This window comes from Physeter macrocephalus, chromosome 21 (genome assembly GCF_002837175.3).
Source record: "Physeter macrocephalus isolate SW-GA chromosome 21, ASM283717v5, whole genome shotgun sequence".
Classification (NCBI taxonomy): Eukaryota; Metazoa; Chordata; class Mammalia; order Artiodactyla; family Physeteridae; genus Physeter; species Physeter macrocephalus.
This window is the reverse complement of record NC_041234.1, coordinates 110,285,879-110,292,541: the sequence shown is the minus strand read 5'-3', so window position 1 is coordinate 110,292,541 and position 6,663 is coordinate 110,285,879.

Below are 6,663 nucleotides of genomic sequence, written 5' to 3'. Positions count from 1 at the left end.
CAACGGGAGAGGCCACAGCAGTGAGAGGCCCACATACCGGGAAAAAAAAAAAAAAAAAAAAAAAAAAAGAACAACCCAGTGATCTGCAATCCACACTGGAAAAAGGGCTGGTCATGCTGGACTTTCTGAGAGAAGGATGTCATTCTCCAATGTGGCACCTTCCCAAGACATCATCAAAAGTAATTTTAACCATGTGATTTTCATTTTATGTGCTGACTTTAGGACCGGTTTCATGTGTAAGGAGCGACTTCACTATGTGTGCCATGCATCATGCTAGATGCTGGAAATACAGTGGTCAATGAGACAGACATAGCTCTAGCAAGATACTTACAAAAGAAAGGGCTGCTGAGGTTGAGGTAGGGAGGGACAATTTGCTCGGCTTGGAGGATCTAATTAGAGAAAAGGCAAGAGATATACCTGAAAAAGCAGGTTGGTGTTAGATGGCTGAGGATGTCAAATGTAAAGCTAAGGGGTTTTGGAGCTCTTATGCTCTTCTTTTCTTCAGCTGGGTTGAGATATCTTCAAAGCTGTAGCAGAAGATGGAGCTTATGTCAGTTCTCAAGGTTTAAAAAATTTAGCAGCTGCATAGCACAGGGAGATCAGTTCGGTGCTCTGTGACCACCTAGAGGGGTGGGATAGGGAGGGTGGGAGGGAGGGAGACACAAGAGGGAAGAGATATGGGAACATGTGTATATGTATAACTGATTCATTTTGTTATAAAGCAGAAACTAACACACCATTGTAAAGCAATTATACTCCAATAAAGATGTTAAAAAAATTTTTTTTCCTCCCAGGAAACGCTAGCAGCTACCAATTTAATCTGAATAAATAAATTAATGCTACAGCTGAAAGCTTGCCTCACACCATATAAAAAAATTAACTCAAAATGGATGAATGACCTAAATATAAGGGCTAAAACCATAAAACTCTAAGAAGGAAAGATAGGGATATTATCTTTGTACCTTGGATTTGGGAATGAATTTTTACACATGACACCGAAAGCATGAGCAACAAAAGAAAAAAAATAGAAAATTAGACTTTATCACAATTTAAAACTCTTGTGTATCAGAGGACACTATCAAGAAAGTGAAAAGACAAACCACAAAATGGAAGAACATATTTACAAATCATATATCTGATATGGATCTAGTAACCAAAATATATAAAGAACTCATACAACTCAAAAACAAAAAGACAAACAACCCAGTTTTAAAATAGGCAAAGGACTTGGATAGACACTTCTCCAAAGAAAATATACAAATGGTTAATCAGCACATGAGAGGTTCAGCATCATTGATCATTAGGGAAATATAAATCAAATCAAAGTGAGCTACTGCTTCACACCACTAGGATATCAATAGTCAAAAAGACAGTCAAAAACAAATGTTGGCAAGGATGTGGAGAAACTGAAATCCTCATATATTGCTGATGGGAATGTAAAATGGTGCAGCTACTGTGGAAAACCATTTGGTGGTTCCTCAAAAAGTTGAACATAGAGTTATCATGTGACCTAGCAATTTCACTCCTATGTATATGACAAAAAATTTTTTAAAGAAGCATTCAAACAAAAATTGCACATAAATATTCATAGCAGCACTATATACAATAGTCAAAAGCTGGAAACAATCCAAGTCTCCATCAACTGATGAATGGATAAATGGGGTATATAAATATAATGGAATATTATTCAGCCATAAAAGGGATGAAGTTCTGATACATGTTATAATATGGATGCACCTTGAAAACATTACGTTAAATGAAAGAAGCCAGACACAGAGTAATGTATTGTATGATTCTATTTATATGAAATATCTACAGTAAGCAAATTCATAGTAGATTAGTGGCTTCTATGTGTTGGAGGACGTTGGAAGTGACTGCCTAATGGCTACAGGTTTTTCATTTGGGGTGATGAAAATATTTTGGAAGTAGACAGAGGTTATGGTTGTACAACATGGTGAATGTACCAAATGCCACTAAACTGTACACTTTAAAATGGGTAATTCTGTTTTGTGAATTTTATATCAATAAAAAAACGCATAGAGGAAAAGATGGATATAATGGATTAAAAGATGGAGAAGTTCAGGGGAGATTCAGAAGCTATAAAAAAAAACAAATGGAAATCCTAGAACTGAAAAATATGATATCTGAATCAAAACATCATCGGATTAAAAATTTTATAGTAGATTGGAACACAACAGAAATGAGGATCAATGAACTTGAAGATAGGTCAATAAATTTATCCCAAATGATGCACAAAGAGAAAATATACTGAAAAAAAACTGAGAGGCTCAATTACCTTTGGAGCAAAATCAAGGACTGTAAGAAACATGCAATTGTAATGCCAGAGGAATGAGTCAGGAAAAAAGAAATCTGAAGTTTGACCAAAAACAACAACCCATAGATTCAGGAAAATTAGTGAAACTCCTAAAGAAAATCTCACCTAAACACACCATAGACAAATTGCTGAAAAGATAAATTTTTAAATGTTAAAAGTAATCAGAGAAAAGAGAAACATTATGAACAGGGAAACAACAAGAATTACAGATGGCTTCAAATAAGAAACAATGGAGGGACTTCCCTGGTGGCGCCATGGTTAAGAATCCACCTGCCAATGCAGGGGACACATGTTCGATCCCTGGTCCAGGAAGATCCCACATGCCATGGAGCAACTAAGCCCATGAACCACAACTACTAAGCCTGCACTCTAGAGCCCACAAGCCACAACTACTGAGCCCATGCACCCTAGAGCCTACGCACCACAACTACTGAGCCCACGCGTTGCAACTACTGAAGCCTGCACGCTCTAGGGCCCATGTGCCACAACTACTGAGCCCACATGCTGCAACTACTGAAGCCCGCATGCCTAGAGCCCGTGCTCCACAAGAGAAGCCACCGCAATGAGAAGCCCACGCACCACAATGAAGAGTAGCCCCCTCTCGCCACAACTAGAGAAAGCCTGCATGCAGCAAAGACCCAATGCAGCCAAAAAATAAATTAAAAATTAAAAAAAGAAAGAAACAATGGAGGCCTGAAAATCAAAGAATAACATCATTAAAGTGCTGAAATTTTAGAAAATTCTGTTGAAATAGAAATTTATGTCCAGTAAAAATACCTTGCAAAAATCAAGGCAAAATAAAAACAGTTTCATAAAAACAAAAGCTGAGAAAATCTGTTGCTAGCACATTCACTGTCTGAAAATGCTAAGCATTTTTTTCAGGCTGAAGGGTGTTGATACAAGATGGAAATTCAGGTCTAAAGTAAGAAATGAAGAGCAATGGAAATGCAAAATCGGTAGTAAATATAAAACATTATTTTTCTTTCTTTCATTAAAAATTTTAAAGGTGGGACTTCCCTGGTGGTCCAGTGGTAAAGAATCCGCCTTCCAATGCAGGGGACATGGGTTCGATCCCTGGTCAGGGAACTAACAGCCCACATGCTGCAGGGCAACTAAGCCTGTGTGCCACAACTACTGAGCCCGCACGCCTCAACTAGAGAGTCCATGTGTCAAAAACTACAGAGCCCACATGCTCTGGAGCCCATGCACCACAACTACAGAGCCCACGCACTCCGGAGCCCATGCACCACAACTAGAGAGAGAAAAACCCGCATGCCACAACTAGAGAGAAGCCCGTGTGCTGCAACTAGAGAGAAGCCCACATGCCACAACAAAGAGCCCACAAACTGCAACGAAAGTTCACGCAAGACGCAATGAAGATCCCACGTGCTGTAACTAAGACCTGGTGCAGCCATAAATAAATAAATTAATTAATTAAAGAAATATTTTTAAAAAATTTTAAAGGCAATTGAATACTGAAAGCAAAAAATAATAATGTATTATGGTTGTTGTACTTTAAGTAAAAGTAAAATATATGACAATAATAGAACTAAGAACAGGATAAATGTAAATGTAATTACATTATAGAATACTATATATTTAACGTTATTATTTCTGTGTAAAATGTGATAAGGATGCATATAGTAATCTTACAACAACTAAACAAATAATACAAAAAGATATTGCTAAAAATCCAACAGAGGAAATAGAATGGAACACAAAAAATACTCAGTTAACCCAAAAGAATACAAGAAAGAAGAAAGACTATAACAAATAACAGAAGGAACAAATTTAAGCCAAATAGAAAGAGAGTAGACTTAAACATAGTCATATCAATAATTTTATTAAATATAAATGGCTTAAACACTCCAACTAAAAGACAGAGGTTGATGGACTCAAAAAATTAACATCCAACTATATGTCCTTAACAAGAAACACACTTCAAATATAAAAACACAGCTAGCTTGAAAGTAAAAGGATGGAACGAGACATACAATGCAAATGCAAAGCATAAGAAAGCTGTTGTAAGTACACTAATATCAGACAAAGTACACTTCAAAACAAGAAGCATTACCAGAAATTGGTATCATTTGACAATGATAAAAGGGTTAATGCATCAAGAATATATAACAATCATAACTAAGTAGGCAATAATAGAGCTCCAAATACATGAAGCAAAAATTTACAAAAACAGAGAAACAGATAAATCCACAATCATAGTTGTAGATACAAACACTCTTCTAATAATTCTTCTTGACTGATAAATTAAGAAGACAAAGAAATCAGTAAGGATATATAATATCTGAAACCTACATAAACCAACTTTGATCTACACCAAAACAGACCTAATTCTGGGCCACAAAATGAGCTTCAATATATTTTAAAATATTTAAATTATGTTCTCTGACCCCAGCAGAATTAAATTAGAAATCAATAACAAAAACACACCTGGAAGAACAAACAAAAGTCCAGGACGAGATGGCTTCACAGGTGAATTGGATGAAACATTTAGAGAAGAGTTAACACCTATCCATCTGAAAGTATTCCCAAAATTTGCAGAAGAAGGAACACTTCCAAACTCATTCTACGAGGCCAGAATCACCCTGATACCAAAACCAGATAAATATATCACACAAAAAAGAAAATTACAGTCCGATGTCACTGATGAACCTACATGCAAAAATCTTCAATAAAATATCAGCAAACCGAATCCAACATTACATTAAAAGGATCATCCACCAGGATCAAGTGGGATTTGTCCCAGGATGCAAGGATTTTGCAATATCTGCAAATCAATCAGTGTGATATACAACATTAGTGGGCATAGAGGGAACATACCCCAACATAATAAAGGCCATATATGACAAACCAACAGCTAACATCATACTCAATGGGGAAAAGCTAAAAGCATTTCCTCTAAGATCAGGAACAAGACTAGGATGCCCACTCTTGCCACTTTTATTCAACATTGTTTTGGAAGTCCTAGCCACAGCAATCAGACAAGAAAAAGAAATAGGGACTTCCCTGGTGGATAAGACTGCGTGATCCCAATGCAGGGGGCCCAGGCTTGATCCCTGGTCAGAGAACTAGATCCTACATGCATGCTGCAATAAAGAGTTCACATGCCACAACTATGGAGCCCACATGCTGCAACTAAGACACGGCACAACCAAATAAATCAATATTTTTTTAATTAAAAAAAAAAAGAAATAAAAGGAATCCAAATTGGAAAGGAAGTTGTAAAACTCACTGTTTGCAGATGACATGATACTATACACACAAAATCCTAAAGATGCCATCAGAAAACAATTAGAGCTCATCAATAAATTGGGTTAAGTTGCTGAATACAGAATTAATATACAGAAATCTGTTGCATTTCTATACATAACAACAAACTACCAGAAAGAGAAATTAAGAAAACAATCCCATTTACCTACCGTTGCATCAAAAAGAATAAAATACCTAGGAATTAACCTACCTAAGGAGGTAAAAGACCTATATTCAGAAAACTATAAGATGCTGATGAAAGAAAATGATGACAACACAAACAGATGAAAAGATAACTGTGTTCTTGGATTGGAAGAATATTACGCACAGAGGAGGGGCCAAGTCCAAAGCTGATCCCCAGGAGATGTGCGAACAAAGAGGAGAGGGGGAGGTCTCTCCCAGCAGCCTCAGAAGCAGCAGATTAAAGCTCCACAATCAACTTGAAGTGCCCTGCATCTGTGGAAAACCTGAATAGACAGTGAAATATCCGAAGTTGAGGAGGTGGACTTTGGGAGCAAGATATACTATTATTTTCCCCTTTTTTCTTTTTGTGAGTGTGTATGTGTGTGCTGCTGTGTGAGATTTTGTCTGTATAGCTTTGCTTTCACCATTTGTGCTAGGGTTCTGACGAAACCGTGTTTTTTTTTCTTTAAAAAATTTTTCTTCTTAATAATTATTTTTTATTTTAATAACTTTATCTTCTTTCTTTCTTCCTTTCTTTCTTCATTTCTTCCTTCCTTTCTTCCCTCCTTTCTTCCTTCCTGCCTTTCTCCTTCCTTTCTTCCTCCCTTTCTTCCTCCCTTCCTTCCTCCCTTCCTCGCTCCCTCCCTCCCTTCCGCCCTCCCTTCCTGTCTTCCTTCCTGTCTTCCTCCCTTCCTTTCTTCCTTCCTTCCTTCTTTCCTTCCTCCCTTCCTTTCTTGCTTCCTTCCTTCCTAGCTTCACTCAAGGACCAGCAACAAACAGTGCTGGACACCCTATGCCCAAAAAAGAGCAAGACAGGTCTACAGCCCCATCAGCAGAGAGGCTGGCTAACTAAAATCATAATAAGGCTTCCCCAAACA